This window comes from Anthonomus grandis, chromosome 5 (genome assembly GCF_022605725.1).
Source record: "Anthonomus grandis grandis chromosome 5, icAntGran1.3, whole genome shotgun sequence".
NCBI classification, from domain to species: domain Eukaryota; kingdom Metazoa; phylum Arthropoda; class Insecta; order Coleoptera; family Curculionidae; genus Anthonomus; species Anthonomus grandis.
In genome coordinates this window covers 12,241,023-12,264,686 of record NC_065550.1, presented here as the reverse complement: position 1 = coordinate 12,264,686, position 23,664 = coordinate 12,241,023, and the positions used below count along the sequence as shown (strand labels likewise).

At 37.7% G+C, this 23,664-nt stretch overlaps 1 protein-coding gene across 8 annotated transcripts in view; it reads right to left on the bottom strand.

Annotated features, from left to right (window-relative positions):
* The window catches only part of LOC126735849 (uncharacterized), a 56,677-nt gene that overhangs the window by 12,808 nt on the left and 20,205 nt on the right, over nt 1-23,664 (bottom strand). For 4 of the 8 annotated variants that reach the window (XR_007660521.1, XR_007660519.1, XR_007660522.1 and 1 more), the window contains 2 exons: nt 21,846-21,979; nt 21,304-21,789 (listed from right to left, as the gene is read on the bottom strand). The exons of 2 other annotated variants lie outside the window; for them this stretch is intronic. The gene's annotated coding sequence lies outside the window, so the exon portion shown is untranslated. Of the gene's footprint in view, nt 1-21,303; nt 21,790-21,845; nt 21,980-23,664 lie in introns of those variants that run through there. 2 more of the 8 variants (XR_007660523.1, XR_007660524.1) reach the window with 2 other exon arrangements.

Below are 23,664 nucleotides of genomic sequence, written 5' to 3'. Positions count from 1 at the left end.
AGAAAGGAATCAAAGTCCAACAGCAAATACACTACGTATAAGAGCAGTTAAGAGTGTTAAGACTATAGTTATATTTATCATTCAGACCTACTAATAAGAAGTAAGAATAGTCAGGTACTTCAAAAAAAATAAATAAATAAATTTAAAAAAAAAACAAAAGAAGTCTTAAAAATCAATCAAAGGTAATACCAGTAAATAAGCTTATTATACACACTTACTACAGTAATGCGCATGAACAGATTTAAAAAAAAATCAAAGAAAAAAATATAAAAAAAAAACAAAATATTTAAAAACTTTTCGATTATGTTAATCACTCATAATTACTTCAACAAATAGATGTTCGCATTAAAAAAATTACATAATCAAAGTTCCAACAATTTATCCAAAGCAAATCAAACTATAATAAAAGAAAATGAAAAAGAAAATATATATCTCTATGATACTTTATAAAGTACTACTTCTTCTCGACAATACCTCTATTCAAGAATTTAAAAAAAAAATGTTTTTCCTTTTCTTCCCTTTTCTTTCTTTTTCCTTTTCCTTTCTTTTTTCACCTTCACACCACCCTGTAATCCTATAACACTTGAATCATTTATCCTTCCCTACAACACCTGAAGATATTTCCTTGGTTTTTGGTAATTGGTCACCAACCTAAATAAAATTTGATAATTCTCTTTTTTTTTAAAATGAGAAGAAACACTGAACTGATGAAAACGTCAAAAAAATAAGAATGGTAAAGTCAACCTTCTAAAACAACTAATCAAAATTAACTGCTAATGTTTAATATAATCAAAAGTTATTAGAAAAAAAAAAAATTGGTAAAGCATGAACTGACACGTTGGGCGCCAAATTTATTGCACTGTTTCTCGCACAATGCCTAAATGTGGGTTCCAGGGTTATGATTATTAGCCTTTATTAGGGCACGCAAAGAAAACGCAGCTTTATATCGTTAAACCCAGCTTTAGTATTGAAAGATAAATCAATGTCATAATTGACAACTAATTTAATCTATAATTCTATAACCTCAATTCAAAAAAAATAAATACAAAGACAGTAATGCTCTAATACTTAAGTTATAATTATGAAAGTTAAAATTATGAGAAAGAAAATAAAGTATAATTTAGCACTTAATACTTATTCAATTGTACCTCGCATATACGTATATACTCAGATCCCAATTTCAAATCAAATCAGTGATGGTGGTTATATAAACAATTTTACTAAATTGAATTTAAAATCTGTGATTATTTCTACATATTAATTCAAAAAAAAAAAAATAATCTATAAATTGCAACGAGCCGATAAATCAATACTTGAAGAAACCAAGCCAAAAAAAGAAAAGGGGCTACCTGAAATTCTGAGTCTCTCCGACTGGTAGCAGGGCCCACCTGACTGAATGGGGCTGCTTTGTTGGCAGCTATACGTTTGGGTCAAAAGAGGCAGCAGCAGATCGACCAATTAGGATGCTTCTAGAATGTCTGGCAGGTAGTGGAAGGCAATCGGTATTAGGTGTAGCCGATTGGGAGGAATGCAGGTTCCGGAGGTGATGATCCAAGCGACTTGATGTGGTAACACGTGGAGTAGCAAGTGAGGTGGAAGCAGTAACAATAAAAATGCAGCAAAAGCAGAAGCAGAGGATAAGCAGAAAGGTACAGGAAGGCCTAAAAATGGGGACCACACATGAGGTTCGACATGGCTGTCAATTTTATGGCATTTTTGTGTGGGTAAGTAAGTTAAATTTTATAAAATTGCTCTCTGAAAAGTTGGATGCATTGATGTTCTTTTGAGTTAAACCGAAAAGCATGCAAATAAGAAATTAATTAGATGAAAAAAATAGGAAAATGACTTAGGCATGTAACATGTGCTAACTTACCGAAGATGGAATGTGGCCTTTTCTGGGGTTTATTTAACACAACAAAAACAAGGAGCCCTATAAACTCTTAGGCCTACTTAGAAAATCAGCAATTAAGCTATCCTAGCACATACTAGTAACTACAAAAAAAAATTAGGCCAAGATAGGGTCTACCTTTTCACATCCGCATTAAGCGAAACTATCTGTCATACTCTAGAACCAGATAAAGAATGAATCTATTAAAAATAGGATTGTCGGTTCCCTCCAAATTTTAAGGAATGCATTTATCTGTCAAGTACCTAGGTGTTGACATGCTGGGTTTAACTACTGGGTACTATCTGGTACCAACATTGGTTTAAGTAATTTGCAACTATGGAGCAATCTATAACTTGAGGCCATGGTTTAGCAACAATAATTTACAAAAAAAAAAACTGACAGACCAGATTGACATTAACATTCTTATCACTATTGATCCTTATGATTTGAACAAAATAAACAATTAGTTAATATGTGCTCAGTATTCATTAAAATCTAAAATAGGCCAAATTGACCTGCAAGGTAAAATCAATGCAAAATCAATGACAGTTCTTAATTCTATTCAATCAACAAAACAATGAAACAATATCCCATATCATTATTTACTTTCCTCATCCAATAATGGTTTTCCTTGCGTTTCAGATCGGGTATGTTAGGAGGGACCATCTTAACGGTATCATATCTGTGTAGTATGTATATTTATGTATGATTTTTAAATAAATTATTTTATGAAACTATGGTTGCGATTTACTTTATCTTGGTAAAAAAAATTAATAAATCAATTAATATATCTGTTGGAGATTAAACCTGTAACAAAATCTTTGCAGTCTTATAACTTTGTATGTGTATTTATTTCACTTATATTTTTTGCGAAACCTACCTAATAGGTACAAAAAAACACTGCAATACCTTACATTTTTAAGGCGTTTAAAAAGCAGGCGATTTATTATTGTTAAAATTGTCAGTTTGACGCGTCCAATTTTTCAATTTTAGTTAAAACAGTGAGTTAATAAAATGGTGTATACGCTAGCCGAAAGAATAGAAATAATTTTCCTTTATGGAGCTCAAGATCGGTGTGCTCGCAGAACCGCGAAAGCATTTAATGAAAGGTATCAAGATAAAAACATGAGCCATGAATACGTATTAGAATTGATACGAAAATTTGAAGAGACGGGATCGATTTGCAATAAGAAAAAATATGAAAATAGAGTTGTCCATGAAGCATGCCAAGTTGAAGTACTAGGACAATTTGCTATGGATCCAACTTTGTCTATACCAAAGGCCGCAAAACTAACAAATATTTCCACTGGTTCCGTACATAAAGTTTAAAAAAAAAGTTCTTTCCTTATAAAATTCATATTCTTCATGAACTCGGAGAAGATGATTTTGATAGGAGAATTCAATTTTGTGAAGTGATGTGCCAGCGAATTGACGACGATTCCCATTTATTGAAGAACATTTGCTTCAGTGACGAATCGACCTTTTTTTTAAATAGCCTGGTAAACAGACATAACTGTAGATACTGGGATAATGAAAATCCGCATGTTTTTCGGGAAGGCCATACCCAATATCCCCAAAAAATTTATGTTTGGGCAGGAATTTATGGGAATGAAATTTATTTAAACCTTTTAAAAAATGCAATATACCCTTCCATCATCCAATCTATGGAAAATCAAGTAGATCAACATGGTGCTATATTATTGAATGAAAATAATATACATTTTCAGCAGGATGGAGCTCCCGCGCACTACACTTTGGTAGTTCGAGAGTGGCTTGATGAAAATTTTCGAGAAAAGTGGATTGGCAGACGTGGTTCAATCGAATGGCCTGCGCAGTCTCCGGACCTTACCCCAGTAGACTTTTTTCTTTGGGGCTACTTAATAAGCAAAGTTTATAAAACCCCACCTGAGAGTATTGAGAATTTAAAAAATAGAATATTTCAAGAATGCAGAGAAATGTTCGTAAGGAGTTTGAAAATAGGCTTTTTTATTGTCTTGCTAATAACAGCGCGCATTTTGAACATTTAATAAAATAAATTTTTTAAACTAATTAAATTTGATGTCAAATACTTATTATAGATTGCCTAATGACCATGTCCAAAGGGAACAATGGATTTCATTAATGGAAATCAAAACGATTAAAAAGAACATATTCGTTAGTTCAGATCACATCCTTAGAAGTTATTTCTTATATGAGGGAGATGATATTATCAGTAGCCAGATTTTATTTTAAAAAATCAGCTCTAGCGCCAAGGTAATTTTTTTTATATATTTTTTTAGTATATTTATAGAGTATTACTATATTTTACCTTAGAATTATTGATAAAGGTTTGAATGCTTTTATTTACTACATTAGGTAAGCTAAAAAACAACCTTTTAAAACTTTTGCTTGGGCTGTGTTGTAAAACATACAGCTTCGTCACAAAAAGTATTAGTTTTACTCATATAAGCTTTATTTATACCTAAAAATACTTTTTAAATTAGGTATGTGTGTAAAAGTACTTTTTACTAGGATTTCTGATGCACTGGTTAAAAATACAGCAGCCGATAATTCAGTTAATTTACCAGGTGATATACCCCTCAAAGCTGCAGGGGGTAGCTTTCCTGAAGAATGCAAAAACTTATTTAGCTTCCAACACGGTATATAGTACAAACAGCAGTGGCGGCTCGTGACATTTGACTATGGAGGGGCGCGCAAATCCAAATAAATATATACTTACTAATAAATAAAAAAATATAACTGGACGTACCTAAGTATATGTTATAATATCTGAGACATGACGGTTTGCAGTCATGATGGTACAATCACAAAAAGTTTGCACATAAATATCTTAATTTGGCAATCAAAAATAAAGAACATTGTTACAAAACAATCGCATTTACACATCACGGAACCTCGCACGAAAATATTTTTGCCACCTCTCTGCGGTTTTAAAAACAATAACAAGTAACTTTAAAATGTGAAGAAAAATTATACTTATTAATGAATGTTCAATAGGTACTTAAGCTTCTTCTTAAAAGTAAAATCTGCTCGACGGTCTTTCATATTTATAAATCTTTCCATTACTTTTTCATCAAAATTGTTTATTTCCATCACTAAATTTCTATTGATGGACATTATGGCGAAAGCATTAAGCCTTTCATTAAGTATAGTACTTCGCAGGAAGGTTTTTATATGCTTAAGGGTGGAAAAATTGCGCTCGGCCTCTGCAGTTGTCATTGGGGTTCATAGCTCCAATATTTTGTGAGAAATCTGGTCTTGAGTAAATGAGTTCCAGTTCAGTTCTTAATTTAATTTTACATAATATTGGATAAAAAGTAACTACATTATCTAAAATATCCACTGGAAAGGTCTTGTTATATTTTGGATAGTTTCTTTATTGAACAAGTTAGCTGCTTGAAGATGACCTCGATAGGAAAATCTGTCCTTCGCTTGAGTAACAACTGTGTCACATACCTCTTTTGCAATAATACTTCTCAAGTTATCGTCAGTTCTTCTTCTTTTGACACTTTCAAAGTTTAATTTTACATCAGCCTTAATATTATCGGTGTCATTTCTTATTTTGGCAATGCTTGATTCAAATATCGACAGATCTTAGAGAGTAATATTTAAATCCGACAGGTCTGCCTAAAGTCTTAATGTTTACTTTTTCTTCCAGTGAAAGATTTGAAAAATTACAGTTAATTAAAAAGCTTACACGATTCATTATTAAATTTAAATAATTATTGTATTGTTCACTCTCGAAATACTCATACACACACAAACCACCGATCACGGAACCGATTAAAAACAAAATTTTGCCGAATAAACAACAAAAAACGTCTTGCTGCCGCCTGCGGTCCGATTTACATGAAAACATGCAAACATGAGCTGTACTTTGCGCGAGACAGAAAGCGGTATACGTAGGATGCCAGAAGCACTTTGGTTGTTAATTTGAATATCGCATTATCTCCTATAGTACGGGCGCTTGTGTTATACGTTTAAACGCGGGTTGATAAAAAATATATCTAATATAATTAATAATTACTGCACACGACTCTTAAATTTAAAATAAGTAATTTTTAATGAAATTACTGGGGGGACGCGCGCCCTTGCGCCCCTATTAGCAAGTCGCCAATGACAAACAGTGAAGCTAATATAGACAAGTATGGATAATTAAAATAGCTTAATATTCTTGATACACCAAAGTTTGTATAATTACAGACCTGATCATTCATCATCAACAATAACTGCATCTGAGATTAATAGTTCTACTGTAACCGTGTGGTCTAGGTCAACAATTACTATTTCTCATACAAGCCGTTTTATTTTAAATGCTACAGATTCCCTGACTTCGCTAAGGAAAACGTAAAAATACACGCAAAATAGACACCAATATAGCACATTTAAAAATTATTGTTCAATTCTTTTTCTAAGTAAAAATAAGAGTTTTATGCCATGTATTTCATTTACTGATCATTGACAATATTCATTTTACTGGTGCCCGTTTGGTTTTACCTAAACCAAAAAATTTGCTAATTTTGCAATTACATTTAAATGAATAATTCAAGATTCGCTTATTACAATTTTTTGAAACTTTGCACGAGGGTTTGCCAGATTGGTCTCTTCAAAAAGTTATCTTACATTTTTTCCTTTTAAAATTTACAGGGGATTTCCTATGTTACGCTCGGCGACGCACCACCCGGTATATCTCATTTAAAAGTGATATAGTATTTTAATGTGTTATATTTGTTAAATTAAATGCAATGAATCATTAAAATGTATGACATTATAAGGATTCTTTATAATAACATACATTTCATTTGTTAATTGGAATATCATAATACACTTTTTTTATTTTTTTCTTTTCATTTTTGTTTTTAGACTTAGAGATGTAGAGGTATGCTTAGAGAAAGATATTAATTTAATAACATTCATATTACCACCACACAAAAACTAATTTTTTGTTGATATAATAAGTTCATATATAATTATTTAAAAAATTGACACATTTTCAATTATGGTAATACTATATTTTTATATACAATATTCTAAGGTAAAATCAAAATGATATCCTGGGGACCTAAACACTGATGATTCTACCGTTTCAAAAGCTGAAGTTATTTGCTAAATTATGGAAAAAAAATAAAAAACCAAAAATTAATTTTCGAACATTGAAACAAACAAATTTGCGCCAAAGAAATCGAATTAGATGTCTCAAGTCATTATTAAAATACTTAAGAAATAGTAACAACTAAAGCCCAACATAATACATATTTTATTTGACTTGTGAGCCCTGTTTATACGATGCCGTGAACAGTCTACATAAGGGAGGAGTCAATTCATCTGCACAACGTTTTAGTACTAGGGCTGGAATTCCATCGCGTCCAGAAGCTTTGTTGGTGTCTACGCTTTTAAGAATTTTATTTATAATTCGTTGGGGAAACGAAATTTCTCCCATCGATGAATTCACTTTTGGCAAATATGGCGGTGTTTTGCCTTGCGAGTGCAGAGTAGAATTGGACGCGAAGAGTTTATCCAGTAAGTTGGCTTTTTCCCTTGCTGTTACCGCGATAGAACCATCATCTGCTGCTAGGGGTGGCAAGGCCGACTTAGCAAATCCTTGACTAACGGCTTTCGATACCGACCAGAAAGATCTTGTTCCATTTGGGCAGTTTCGCAATTTTTTTTTGATCCTGTTGTTATGACTCTCTTTGCATTCATCAATAATTCGCTTGCAGCTATTTCTGGAGGTTAAAAAGTTCCTCCAATTTTCGGTGGAAGGATGTTGACGCCATTTGCGATATGCTGCGTTTTTAGTGTTTACTGCCTTTTTGCAATTCAGTTTGAACCATTGCTTGTTGTTTGATCTGCATTTAGTAGAAAAAGGGATATAAGCTTCCATTCCTGCCAAGATCGTCTCTGTAATTTGGATTGCACATTCTGAGATGTTATTGGTTCTAAAGCATACTTCTTTCCAAGGGAATGAGCGATAAAATTCCCGAAGATGGTTCCACTCTGCTGATTTATAGTGCCATACCTTCCGCGGCATCGGAGGATCCTGCGTTTTAACATCCAACTGGCAAGAGACTGTTTGTTATCAATTTGTGGTCCGATATTCCTAAGGGGGCCTGTACTGATACAGTATACGAGTCAGGGTCTGAAGCCAAGACCAGATCTAGGAGACTCGCGAACTCGCCGTCTCGATCGGGGATTCTGGTAGGTTCCTCCACAAGCTGCGTAAGCCCGCATATGGTGGCAAATAGCTCAGCTTCTCGTCCTTCATCGTCGTTCTTGTTGCAAAAGCGCAGCCAGTTGATATTGTGAACGTTAAAATACCCATGACGATGATTTCTGCGCTTGGGTAGTCAATTTGCAGTTGGTTAATGCAATCAACCAGGTTCAAAAAGAGCCGCCTATATTGGGTATCGCTTGGTGGTCTGTAGATACAGCAGATAAATTTCGTGGCTCCACTGGCTTTATTTTGTCTACTATTATTTTGAACCACATAACGTCGAAGTCCGCAGGTTCAAGCGTTTCCTCCCGCTGGCAACTCAAATCGCTCTTGACAAATACTGCCAATCCAAAGTTTAGTCGAAATTGGGTGTGTAGATCGTATCCAGGATAAATAAGGTGAACATTTGTTGTTGGAGGTTTCACCTTTGTTTCTGCCAATGCCAGAATGTGAGGCTTATTTGATTCCAGGTGTTGGTGTACTGCATTAATATTGGTGTTTAGGCCTCTGATGTTGCAGAAATTGATTTTTATTTTATTAGCTTTTAAATCCGCCTGATGGACCCCCCGATCAGCCTCCGCCCGGACATCCGAATGGAGGCTAGTTTACCTCCGGAAAGTTTTGGTCGTGAGGGCGCCATCATGCATTAATTTTACTACTCCGTTTCCCCTTTGGAAACCGGACACATCGACATGGCGGCGAAACGTGAGTTCCATGGAACCACTTTACGCCGCCACAAGTCCTATGTGGTGGTATTGAACCGGGCGATGCAAGTGGACAACATCTACCACCATAGAAGTAAAAAGTTTGAAAAAGTTAGCACCATAGAAGAATACAATGTGTCCCAGGATGAACAAATTTATACGTAAAAATGACAAAAAAAATGTAGTTGAAATTTTACCGTTTGGCATCCAGCCCTGCTTGATTAAAAAATTAAATTTAGCATATTTTTATTTTTTTTTAATTGAGCATTTATTAATACGAGCATTTTTTAAATTTTATGAGTAGGTAAAGTAGTATTTCTAGGCAAGATACAAAAAAAGTTTATAAGAAAAAGTTGTTTATAATGCAAAATTATGCCCGAATATAGAATTTCATAACCATAGGGCTACTTTGATTTTTACGTTTTGTGTACCAATTAATTTTTTAATTAGGCATAATTTATTTATCTAATAGTTGTTAAATATAGTACGTCTAATTTAACAAGAAATTTTATTTTATTTACCTATTTTAAATGTATTTAATGTGGCTACCTCCATTATTGTAACATTTTTTAATATCTTTCCTAAACATTTTATAATTTCTGCAATGGAAATTTATTTACAAGCATCTCTAATTCTTTGTTTTAGTAATTCCCTGTCATTTGGTAACAGCTCGGAATAAACAAACTGCCTGAGCCGTCCCCATAAATAGGAATTAGAAATGGTTAAAACCTTGACCTTGGCGGCCACTCAATTGGGCCGCGTCACAGTATAAAGAACAAGATCTAGTTTATATTCGGTGGCCGCGTCAAAGTTTCCTGAATAAAATACAAGTTGCTAGGGATGATACAAAATATTAGGAACAGTTCTTTTGGAACAGTTCCAAACGAGTAACGGCTGTAACAGGTATTAATTTAAAATTTAAGAAAATACTAGTTCCAAGATATCAACTGTTCCGGAGTAATAGAATATAACAGATTACAGACGGAACAGTGGGAATAGTAAAAGAGAGAGAACAGAATAGCGAAGGAAACTGCCTTTTGGCATTCCTTTTTTATTCGACCTATGATACGATAATGCGACGAAACACGAAACTCAAAACGGGGATTGGCCGGATTGGGGATTTATGTAGACGAGTAGACGAAAGATGGAACCGTTGGCGTTTGGCGTATTGGTCGATTTTAGCATCAGCATCATTCTTATACACCGCAAAATCCAAAACTTTATTAATTTTTCATAACCGTTCCGTTTCCCCTTAAAGTAGGTATTAAATTAAATTTTATATCGTGTCAAAGTTGTTTTAACGATCTCGGTTGGAACTGTTATTAAGTAACAGGTATTTGGAACTATACCCATGGATTTATTCACAACTTGGTCGACTTATAAATCTCAACTTGTGGAATTAAACAGACTTAAAATTCCTAGACTAACTCTATGTGGTAACCCTGTTCAACTACAGTTACATGGTTTCTCTGATGCTGCTGAGCCCGGTTATGGGGCTTGCATTTATTTACGTTCTAAGGACTCACTTGGTAACTGTTGTTCGAAGTTGCTTTGCGCCAAGACTAGGGTTTCGCCACTGAAACAAGTAACAATTCCACGCCTGAGCTCTGCGCTGCTTTATTGTTAGCAGAATTATCAAAAACTATACTGCCTTCAATTCCATCTATACTCAACTCTAGATTTTACTGGTGTGACTCTAAAATTGTTTTGGCTTGGATCAATTCATCTCCTCACTTATTAAAAACCTTTGCTGCCAATCGGGTGGCCCAAATTCAGTCCTTAACTACTCCTGCTGATTAGAGATACATCAGAACTTTCGATAATCCAGCCGATTTGTTAACTAGAGGTATACCACCAATAAATTTACTAAGCTCCAATTTTTGATTTGATGGACCTTCTTGGTTGCGACAAGATCAATGGCCAAACGAGCCAATAGATCTTAATCACATTGATACCCCTGAAGTGCGTACTACATCTGTTCATATATCCGTCAATAAACTGTCAGCCAATGGCTTATTGGTCGTAATTGACAAATGTTCTAAATTATCTCGACTTCTTCGCATCTTTGCCTATGTCCTACGGTTTAAGAATCGCTTGAAGTCTAATGATTTTGTTATCAGTAAGGAACTTTCTTCTCAGGAAATTACAAATTCTTTATACTTACTCGTCAGCTTAGTGCAAGCCGAAACATTTCCTGAAGAGTTCATTGCTTTACATGGAGGCAAGAAGATCTCAAACAAGTCAAAACTTTTAGCTCTTAATCCTCTTTTTGATCCCGAATTGAATTTTATTTGAGTTGGTGGACGTATCCAAAATTCAGATTATGACTATCAGAAGAAACATCCGATTATATGCTCATCGCGAGCATATTAAACTACTTCATGCTGGGCCACAACTGAAGCTTGCATCTTTACGCGAATCTTTTTGACCCATTAATGGTCGCAACTTGGTAAAGAAAGTTTACCATGATTGTATAAAATGTTTTCGCTTCACGGCAAAATCTACACAATACCTAATGGGTAATTTACCTAAATCGAGAATAACACCTTCTCGACCTTTTGCCGTAGTAGGAGTTGATTACGCCGGGCCCTTTGTGCTTAGAGATCGTAAGGGACGGAATTTTAAAACTACTAAAGCATATGTAGTGTTATTTGTCTGCTTTGCTACCAAGGCCTTACATTTAGAGTTGGTAAGCGACCTCACTAGTGACAACTTTTTAGCAGCTTTATACAGATTTATCTTGAGAAGAGGTAAATGCATACAGATATATTCCGATCAAGGTACGACATTTGTTGGTGCTCGTAATGAATTAGTTAACTTTCTTAAGCAACAGCACTCTATTAAGCTTAAGTAATCAAGGTTTATTTTTTTTTTTTTTTTTTTTTTTTTTTTTTTTTGAGGTTGGGGGAGAAATTTTTTATGAACCTTTGTTACGCGGCGCCGCCCCCAGTGGTGTGGGACTCAGTGTCGAGTCTGTTTCGTCCTGTACCCACTAAAACTCCACCGCTGGGTGGTACCTTGTGGCTCCCTACACTGCGGTCTGCTAAGAAGCAGTCCTATTGTGTCCCATATGTTTAGTCCCACAGGTTCAATTCTGTAGCTTCAAGGAAGTCCAGGATTGTGCCCAGTGGTAGATTTCTTATACCCTCTGGTGAGGGTTTCTCTTCCCCCAGGAATGTTGCCCTGGTTTGATTAAATGCTTCACAGAAGCACAGTATGTGAAGAGTTGTTTCGTCCTCCTCATTGCATCCCCTACATAGCGAGGTAACTGATTTCCCTAGCGTATGCAGGTGTTTCCTGCTGGGCGCATGGCCTGTAAATAGCCCCGCGACCCTTCGCAGTTGTTGTCTGGAGAGGCCCAGTATGTTCTCACCCTTCTTGAAGGGTGGGCTGCCTATAAGTTGTTTGGATTGTTCCATCTTTGGCAGCTGTTCCCAGTAGAATTTGTTCTGGTTTGTTAGCCAGTTGCCGATTTCCCTCTTCCAGGTCTTATCGTTGACACAACATGTTGGTTCAGGGCCTACCAGGCTGTTGCTGGCTCCCTGAGTTGCAAGTTGGATAGCCCTTCTTGCAGCCTTATTGTTGCCCATATTCTCTGCTAGGATTATCTCTGGCCTATTTTGCGCTTCGGCGAGGTTCCTGAGATCCTTCCAGCAGCTTTGCACAGTCCTTGACTTAGTCTCGAACTGTTGTAGTGCAAGTGTTGCAGCCTGGTCTCCTGTGAAAATTGCGAAGGTTTTGCCTCTTGGCAGCCCTTCTCTCATCAGTTGGACACAGGTTTGTATTCCTATTATGCTTGCCTGTAAATTTGTTGTTTCCAGGCCCAGGTTTAGCATGAGTTGTCTGCCCTGTTGTTCGTCCTCCACCATGCCCACAGCTACCCCGATCTTGGATGGTTTGGTTGCCGTGTGCCATACTGAGTAACCTCTTTGCCTGAGCCTGTCCGCTTCTGCGTCCAGTGCTCCCCTTTTCTGTTTGATGACAAAAGGTTTGTCTAGGTATGTGACCTTGGTTCTGTCTGTTATTAGGGCCAGACGCCCAAGGTCCTGTATCTTGTCAACTAAGGCATTGTGCCCATCTTTCGATAGGATTGTTGCGCCATTTGACAGCAGTCTTTTCGCCTCCGATATAGCTTCAGCCCGTACCACTAAGTGTAGCGGGCTTAGTCCTATCAGGTTCTCTAGGGCAGCAGTCGGCGTTGTTGACATCGCTCCTGTTATGCCCAGACATGCTATTCGTTGTATTTTGTTGAATATCTGTATTACAGTCCTCTTTTCTGCCGCATGCCACCATATAGGTGCTGCGTATGTAATGATGGGTCTAACCATTGTCGTGTACATCCAATGTACCATTTTTGGTGACAGTCCCCATGATCTACCGAACATTCTCTTACAGTACATAAGAGTTTTCGTGGCTGTATTTGTAGCCTAGATTACATGCTTCTTGAAGCTGAGTTTTTAATCCAGGGTTATACCTAGATATTTGACCTCGTCTTCAAGTCGCAGATTTTCTCCATAAAATTTTATGTTTCTAATGGGCTCTAGTTTCCTTCTTTTGGTAAAGGAAACCAGAGTAGTTTTTGTGGGATTTACCCTTAGTTGTTCTTCCTCACACAAGTGCTCGACAGTAGTCAGGGCTCTTTGCATTTTTTCGAATACATGAGCCTGACTACCTCCTCGTGTAAGGATGAATATATCGTCAGCATATCCTATAGCGAGGATAAGCTGCCTCTCCAGTCGTGTCAGCAAGCTGTCCGATACAAGGTTCCACAGCAGCGGTCACAGTACGCCCCCTTGCGGTGTTCCCCTGCACACTTTGGCCTTAACCGTTGTGCTGTTGAGATTTGCTGCTACTTTCCTATGATTTAGCATTTGGGTTATCCAACCGCCAATCATGGGATGTATTCCTTGTGCTGCTATCGCACGGTTGATTGAGTCATATGATGTATTGTCGAATGCTCCCTCAATGTCTAAGAAAGCTCCTAGGGCGATCTCTTTGTTGTTCAGAGATTGTTCGACCCTCTGAGTTATCTCGTGAATCGCTGATTCGCAAGATTTACCTGTTTGGTAGGCATACTGGTGTCGATGTAGAGGGTTGACCCGTAATACATTGTCCCTGATATGCCTTTCTATGAGCTTTTCCTCTGTTTTTAGGAGGAATGATGTAAGGCAGATTGGTCGGAAGGATTTAGGTTTCGCATAGGAGTCGCGTCCCGTCTTTGGTAGAAATACTACCTTTGCTTTCCTCCAACTCTCTGGTATATGCGCCGTGGTATGTACTTGCCCGCATTAATTTTACATAGTGCAGGCAGCAGCAGTTCGCTACGCCGCTGTAACATGACTGGCATTATGCCATCCATTCCGGGAGATTTAAATGGTTTGAAGGAATTTATCGCCCATTTAACCTTCTCGTAGTTTACTACCTTTTTTGCTAGTTCCCAGTGTTCCCTTTTGCCCCTGTTCGGAATGATAGGAGTTGGGTCCTGTTCTGGGTATGTTCTGGTTGATGGAGAATTTTCGATCCCGGAAAGTGCGTGTTCAGCATTAAGCCAAGCGTTTCTTTCTCGGTTGTCGTATATTCTCCATCGGGTTTTAGACAAGAGTCTAGGGTTTGTCGTGGCCCTTTGGATATTGCCTTGTGGAGTCTAGCATATGCTGGTGTCTCTGTTAGGTCCCGGCATAGCTTCCTCCACCCTTCTTTCTTTGCTCTTTTTATAGCATCATTGTACCTGGTTAAGTGTTGTCTGTATAGATTCCACTCGCCAGTTCTTTTGGCTCTGTTAAAAAGCTTTCTTACCGTCTTCCTTAGCTCGCCCAATTCTTGGTTCCACCATGAGGTGTTCCCTGCTTGACGTGGTTTGCTTAGTGGACATGAATTTTCAAAAGCAACTTTAATAGCCTCAGTGACTGACTCTGTCAGCACTTCGAGCTCTACATTGTCTTTTGCCTCCGTTGGACAGTTCTCCAGTTCGCGTCCTAGTATCTCATTGAAGAGGTCCCAGTCCGTTTTCCTGGCGTTCCTGTAGGTCTCCGGATTTGTATCCATAGATTCTAGATCGAATCTTATGTACCTGTGATCCGACAAACTTGGTTTTGGCTGCTTTGCAGTGGTGGAGGTTTATTTGTATCAGCCTCGCACCCATTGCGGAGAGCGATTTTAGGAAGAAGAGGTTCCCGGCAATCCCTCTGTTTCCATAGGGGTTGCCTGGTCCCTCTTCTCTTTCTCTTGGCTGCTGGCCGAGAGTCTGATCTTTATGCTGCCAAAGTTGAGGTATAGCGATTGATTCGCTTCCCTTACTTTGGCCCAGGATTTCTCATCCATGAGGAGCGTTACCAGGCAACCCTTGTCGTCCTGGTCCTTCCTCATATCGAGCACTTGACACAAGCTGGTGTTGATGTTGTTTTGAACATCCAGCTTGTGTAGGAGTGCTTTCGGTTCCTCAGTAGGTCCCGGCACCCAGGTTATTGCCTTCACCGGTCTGGGAAGTTTGCCGTCCTCCGTTATCTGGAGTTCAGCCCCTTCCCAGGGAGTTTCCTTCTGCACCAGTTCGACGAGCCAATTTTTAGTTGACTCGTCGACACAGGTGATGTGAAGGATTCCCCCACCGTGTCTTACGCCTGCAAACTTGGGCGCAATTTGCGATCCGCTCTGCAGAGCGAGCGTTTTGTTGAGCAGCCAGCCCTTTAGGGTGTTTGCCTGCTCCTCCGAGACGAATGCCTCGGGGTATTTTTTAGCTGTTATGGCCATTCTTAGAACCCCCGCCGCAGCATCCCGATAGGACAGCCCTGGTTTCCGTCTGGGCCCCTGGGCTTCTTCCTGGGTCTTTTTGACTCCGGCGGAGTTTCTCCCTCCGAGCGATGTCGTTTTTGCGTCTCGCTCGTATTGGCCTTGGTCTGGGTGGGTGTCAGCGCCTCTTTGGGCCCCGTCCCCTCCCTTCCCTTAGCCGCCAACAGTTTGGCTTTTCGTCTTTGAGCCCCCGACGGTCGTTTCCTCCCGGCAGGTCCCTCTTTGGCTTTCTCAGCGGCGGTTCCTTGGGGCTCCGCCGTTGACTTCTCAACAGCGGTTCCTTTAGGTCCCGCCATTGCTGGCAAAGGTTGCTCTTGGCCCCCTTCTTTGGTATTTTGGGTATCTTGGTCCATCATAGATGTTCCCACGAGTAGCTAGGGAAAGGGTGGTCCACCCCTGCAGAGCCCTGCATGCAGGGGTAAGGCTGTATACAATGGGGTGCGCCTTGTTCCCCAGGGTTGGCCGCTAGTGACTGGGCTTCCCCCAGTCTTGCATCCCTTGGCGCGCGCCATACAGGGTATACAATGGAGTTTCATTCCACCTCGTGCACCTCACTTCGGGGGACTCTAGGAATCAGCTGTTAAATAGGTAAAATACCATATGAAACGGGTAATCGGGGCTTCATCTTTAACATTTGAGGAATTTATGACAATTCTTTGTCAAATAGAAGCTTGTCTAAATTCCCGTCCTTTGTGTAGCCTTTCTGACAATCCTAATGACCCGAACTCCCTTACACCTGCGCACTTCCTTATTGGAGAGCCGCTTACATCTGTTCCGCAAGTTAACCTGTTGGGAACCGCAGAGAACAAACTGTCAAGATACCAGCATCAGCAGAAAATGCTCCAACATTTTTGGTCTTGTTGGACTAAAGAATATGTGACAGAACTTCAGACTCGATGCAAATGGAAGCAGCACCATCCACAACTCTTAAAACCTGGCATCCTCGTTATCATCAAGGAAGATGCACTACCGCCACTGAAATGGCGCACCGGAAGGGTGACAGAATTGTATCCTGGGGCTGACGGAATAAGCCGAGCAGCATCAGTGAAGACGGTAGCCGGAACCTACAGGTGCCCAGTGACTAAATTGGCTCCACTACCCTATATTTGTGTTCTGTGCCACTACCTATCCAAGACATTTAAATTTTAAAGCCTGAAGGCTTTCAAGGGGGGGAGTATGTTCCGTTTATGTTGTTACTTTCCTTTTCCTACTCACAGTGGCAATACCGCCGCCACGACAACGGAGGGGAGCAGCTCGATCAAAAGAAGACGATGACATTTTCACTTTTCACGTTCACGACTCGGCGGCAGAATGTAACGCCATCACCTTTACATTTTTTTACTGTATTTAAATTTTAACGTGTTTGGCAATAAATATTTGTTTATGTACGTAAAATTCTAATAATTTGCACGCCACATACTAAGGGGGTTTTAAGGTTTTAAGGCATTTATAAGGAAAATAATATTTATAATAATAGTAATATTAATCTACAGGGTGTTTTAAAGTTTAAGTGCATTAATAAGGAGAATATTATTTATAATAAAAGTAATATTAATCTTCGATGTGAATCAGCGATTCACGAGATAACCCAGAGGGTCGAACAATCTCTGAACAACAAAGAGATCGCCCTAGGAGCTTTCTTAGATATTGAGGGAGCATTCGACAATACATCATATGACTCAATCAACCGTGCGATAGCAGCACGAGGAATACATCCCATGATTGGCGGCTGGATAACCCAAATGCTAAATCATAGGAAAGTAGCAGCAAATCTCAACAGCACAACGGTTAAGGCCAAAGTGTGCAGGGGAACACCGCAAGGGGGCGTACTGTCACCGCTGCTGTGGAACCTTGTATCGGACAGCTTGCTGATACGACTGGAGAGGCAGCTTATCCTTGCTATATCCTTGCTATAGGATATTCTATATGCTATAGCTTATCCTTGCTATAGGATATGCTGACGATATAGTCATCCTTACACGAGGGGGTAGTCAGGCTTATGTATTCGAAAAAATGCAAAGAGCCCTGACTACTGTCGAGCACTGGTGTGAGGAAGAACAACTAAGGGTAAACCCCACAAAAACTACTCTGGTTTCCTTTACCAAAAGAAGGAAACTAGAGCCCATTAGAAACATAAAATTTTATGGAGAAAATCTGCGACTTGAAGACGAGGTCAAATATCTAGGTATAACCCTGGATAAAAAACTCAGCTTCAAGAAACATGTAATCCAAGCTACAAATAAAGCCACGAAAACTCTTATGTACTGCAAGAGAATGTTCGGTAAATCATGGGGACTGTCACCAAAAATGGTACATTGGATGTACACGACAATGGTTAGACCCATCATTACATACGCAGCACCTATATGGTGGCATGCGGCAGAAAAGAGGACTGTAATACAGATACTCAACAAAACACAACGAATAGCATGTCTGGGCATAACAGGAGCGATGTCAACAACGCCGACTGCTGCCCTAGAGAACCTGATAGGACTAAGCCCGCTACACTTAGTGGTACGGGCTGAAGCTATAACGGGGGCGAAAAGACTGCTGTCAAATGGCGCAACAATCCTATCGAAAGATGGGCACAATGCCCTATATGACAAGATACAGGACCTTGGGCGCCTGGCCCTAAGAACAGACAGAACCAAGGTCACATACCTAGACAAACCTTTTATCATCAAAGAAAAAAGGGGACCACTGGACGCAGAAGCGAACAGGCTCAGGCAAAGAGGTTACTCAGTATGACACACGGCAACCAAACGATCCAAAATCGGGGTAGCTGTGGGCATGGTGGAGGACGAACAACAGGGCAGACAACTTATGCTAAACCTGGGCCTCGAAACAACAAATTTACAGGCAAGCATAATAGGAATTCAAACCTGTGTCCAACTGATGAGAGAAGGGCTGCCAAGAGGCAAAACCTTCGCAATTTTCACAGGAGACCAGGCTGCGACACTTGCACTACAACAGTTCGAGACTAAGTCAAGGACTGTGCAAAGCTGCTGGGAGGATCTCAGGAACCTCGCCGAAGCGCAAAATAGGCCAGAGATAATCCTAGCAGAGAATATGGGCAACAATAAGGCTGCAAGAAGGGCTATCCAACTTGCAACCCAGGGAGCCAGCAACAGCCTGGTAGGCCCTGAACCAACATGTTATGTCAGCGATAAGACCTGGAAGAGGGAAATCGGCAACTGGCTAACAAACCAGAACAAATTCTACTGGGAGCAGCTGCCAAAGATGGAACAATCCAAACAACTTATAGGCAGCCCACCCTTCAAGAAGGGTGAGAACATACTGGGCCTCTCCAGACAACAACTGCGAAAGGTCGCAGGGCTACTTACAGGCCATGCACCCAGCAGGAAACACCTGCATACGCTAGGGAAATCAGTTACCTCGCTATGTAGGGGATGCAATGAGGAGGACGAAACAACTCTTCACATACTGTGCTTCTGTGAAGCATTTAATCAAACCAGGGCAACATTCCTGGGGGAAGAGAAACCCGCACCAGAGGGTATAAGAAATCTACCACTGGGCACAATCCTGGACTTCCTTGAAGCTACAGAATTGAACCTGTGAGACTAAGCATATGGGACACAATAGGACTGCTTCTTAGCAGACCGCAGTGTAGGGAGCCACAAGGCACCACCCAGCGGTGGAGTTTTAGTGGGTATAGGACGAGACAGACTCGACACTGAGTCCCACACTACTGGGGGCGGCGCCGCGTAACCAGTGTTCATAAAAAATTTCTCCACCGACCCAAAAAAAAAAAAAAAAAAAAAAAAAAAAAAAATAATAATCTTCAGCATTTTTTAAGGTTTTAGTACTTTCATAAGGAAAATATTATTTATAATTATAGTAATCGCATTATAAAGGGTGTTTTAAGGTTTAAGGACATTTACAAGAAAGATAATATTTATAATAATAGCGTTGATTGATAATATGGGATCAAATATTCAATCTAATAATAATATATAATTCAATCTAATAATCAATACCTATAATATTCAATCAACGATAATAGTAATAGCAGCATAAAGGTTAGGACAAGGTATAAATATCTGGAAAAAAAAATAGTAATAATAGTTTTATTTTAGTTAGGGTTCTTTTAGTGGGGGTTGCTAAATTGGTAATAAATTCATATTAATAGTTTATCAATTTAGAAAAAAGAGACATTGATGCGATGTCAAAAAAAAGGTGTATTTTTTGTATTATTTTACTATATTACTGATATCACGGCTTTTATAGCTTCAATTCAATAAGTTGATAAATTTTTTAATTCTTTTTTTTCCTTTAAATTTTTTTTAATTTTATTATAATTGCCTTTTAAAATAAAAATTAAAAAAAAAAAACAAGAAACAAACCACTTTTTCCTATCCTAATACATTGCTTCTTATGGGACCTGATCTTTCTCTTTAGATTGTGACACTCGTATGAATCGTGGAAAAATTTGTCATAAATCTTTTTTACTAGTTTTTGAATGGTCTTTAACCAGAAAAAAGAAATTTTGAATTCGGAGCATATTTTGAAAAAATTGTCATTTTGACCCCGGATTTTGTTCGAAAATCGAAAAAGGCAAAGAAATAGGGTTTCCGTTCGTTTTAGAGTCAAATCGGTAATAATCTTTTTTAAAGGTATTTTGAAGTAGTACAGGAGTGAAAAATAAAAAATTTAAATTTTTCCATAGGGCTCTTGATAATTCGATATTTATGTTTAATAGTTTTTTCCAATTTTCTCCGATTCTATAATAGCTAAAACCGATTCGTTTTGACAGGCGAATACCTCTTAATATACCGAAGAACTTTTATTTAATACAAAAAGTTGTCAGAGTTATAGTTTATTTATAAAAAAATAAAAACCATTTTTTTGAAATTTTTCGTGGTTATACACCCCTTTAGATTTTTGTCAAAAAAAAAAATTTTTTTCTTGTTTTTTTTTAGAGAAAATTGCCAGTTTAGGGCTAACTTTAAAATTTGTCAATAATTATTAAAAAAAAAAATGTACCGTGGGAAAAACCAGTTTTCTTTTGTTTTTCTCACATTTTTACTAATATCTCGGCTTCTATAGCTTCGATTCAATTTGCTAATAGTTTCTTTTATTACTAACTCTTTTTCTGTTAATTCTTTTCATATTTTATTACAATTGCTTTTCAAAATAAAAAAAATCGACATATAAACCCGGTTGTCTTATCCCAATACCCTAATAAATGGGACCCTCTTTTCCCTTTATCTTGTGGCACGTATAAATCGTGGAATATTTACTTATTAAAAAAGTTTTGAATGGCCTTTAAGGTAAAAAAATAAGTTTTGAATTTGAAGCATAATATAAAAACGCAAATGAAATTACTTTGAATTCAGCGATTATCTGCATACTTTGGTGAATACGCCATAACTTTCACCAGTACGACAGTGAATTAATTGATGAGTCTGATTCAGCATATCCACCCTAGATGTCGCTAAAGAATTAACATTAATATTTTTAGTATATTTTTTTTTATCTTGGATGGCCTTTTTAATAGAAAGGTTTACTTTACTTACACTCATGAGATCTAAACTTTTTTGCTCTTGGTTTAACCTGGCTTCTTAGGGCAGAGCCTATTCCCTTCACCAAAAATGTAGGAAATAGAGAAAATAATATTGTCATTTGCCAATAACGACCTTTATTCTCCTTAATGTTTTTAGGCTCTAATGCTACATAACATACAATCATAATTTTTAATAAAGATATTACGTGAGTGTCTATATTATGTGTTATGCTTTACTACATCTTGTCCTTATCTTAATAAAATTTTTTATATATGTACATATAATTTCTGCCTATTCTATGTGAACTATACAATTACTAATTTAAATAATGTATAAAACTAATTAACTTAATAAGGTTACAAACATATTTATTACATGTCAAACCTGTATACAACTGAACTTTGTTATGACTATTTTTTATATGCTCATATGAAAAACTTAATTTTAACTTCTGCATTTTTTTCTTTCACATCCTCCAACTTTTTGCAGCAAAATGAATTTCGGCTCTGCTGTTGGTGCAAAATTGAAATCATGTCCCTTACTGGAATTTGACACCGGCTCACCTTCTACCAAAGTGTTGACAGTTTCTCTGTTTGAAGTACCATGCTTCAAAGAAGTGGACGAACTTGTACTGGGTATAGATATGTTTGTACTAAGCAATTCTGTATTTACCTTGAAAAAAATCAAGCTTTGAAATAAATAAAGATAAGTTGGAAGTATAGACTTACCTAGGTTTTTGACAATTTCTTTAATTTCTCCTTGGTTAACCTCTTTGCATGTGGAAAAATAGTGAGGCCATTCATTGTATTTTTGTCAACAATTACATACCAGTGCATGGACTGAAGGTTTTTTATTCATTTGCCTACAAGGAACAAAATTTATAGAATACCTCACTTAGATATAAAAAAAATAAAGATTTATTCTGCAGTTTAGCGGCTTTTTTTAAAACTAACGAAAAATGGTCGGGTTTTTTGCAAAATGGGTGGATTTGGATGTATATTTTTCACTAAGAGTGGCGGAAAGCTAAATTTTATCACGAAAAGGGTGTTATCACGCACTATGGGACATGAATAGAATAACGTCATTAGAATAACATTTTTTGCTGTTTTTTTTTGCATAAATTAAATGACAGTCACTATCTGTCAAATGGGTTGTCGACTCTGGGAGAATGTGTGCAGTGTTTTGGTTTGTTCCGTTTCTCTATCACCGCGAGGGGAATATAAGGCGCTGCGCACAGACCATAGATATACCAACCCAACCCAGCTCAACGCAACCCAACCCAACCAAGTTCATTAACACCCAAGAGTTCATCAACACCGAATTGGATGTTGATGGAATGGGATGGGATGGGATGGGTTGGGTTATTTGGGTTGGGTTGGGTTGGGTTGGGTTGGGTTGGATTGAGTTGAGTTGAGTTGAGTTGAGTCGAGTTGGGTTGGGTTGGGTTAGTTCTTAAATTGCTCAAGCACCGCTCAAATTTTGCGTATTTTTACAATTTTTTTAAATGGCCTAATTTTACCCAAAAAAAATTAAAAGTGGCGGAATGATACGATATAATTCGCCGCGAATATGTGAATTTTGGTAGAACTTAAAAAAAGAAATTTTTAAAATGATGTACTTCTAAAAATAAATTTTCAATTCAAACAAATTTGTGTTTACTACATGTAATTGACATTTTAAGTGATATGTAATGAAACTAGTGTATAATGTTATGATTATACACTAGTTTCATTTATCATTTTTTATATGTTATGATAAGGAATGACTAAAAAAATATAGAGTGAATTCTCCACTTTAGAGAAAGCCAGACTGGAGACAAGGCTTCAGCTGTAGTAGTGACAAAACGCAACAAAACTGGAAACACCACACCTAACCTCAACTCATTTGTCACCTATTTGTTGACAAAACTAATAAGCCGCTCCCAGACGATGTGGCAAACGTTAGGTCCAACGTTCGACCCAACGTTTGATACAACGGTCGACACACGGCGTTTTGCCAGTGTACCTCCCACACGATGCTACGAACTTTTCAGTTGAAACATTGGACACATATTGGTTCCAACGTTTGCTCTGGCGCATCAAATTTATATTATTTGTTTTTAAATTTAAATTAGCCACCTAGGTTTAAAAATAAGTTTAAACCTAGGTGAAATAAAATGGAAGCTAAAACTTTAGCCGCCGGTATTGCTGCAGGCATTATTGTATTGACTTGTGCTCAAAATTTACGAAAGAAAAAAAATAAATTAAAACGTCAAAGGCGTTGGTGGATGTTATCAATAGATAAAAGTAGAGGACAGTAAGTATACTTATTTTAATAGGATTTTTGAAAATTATAAGGTTAAGTAGGCTTTTCAAAGTTTGTATGATCCGATATGCGCTATATCGAGCTATAAAAGCGCAATAAAAATTATACCAGTTTTAAGGCAGAAATGCATTTAAAACTTTATGCACGATTAATTTAAATTGTTACCTAGCTATTTGAATATTTCTTAAATTTTATTTTGAATTACAAATTATGAAATTTCATTATGACCTCAAATTTTTTGTG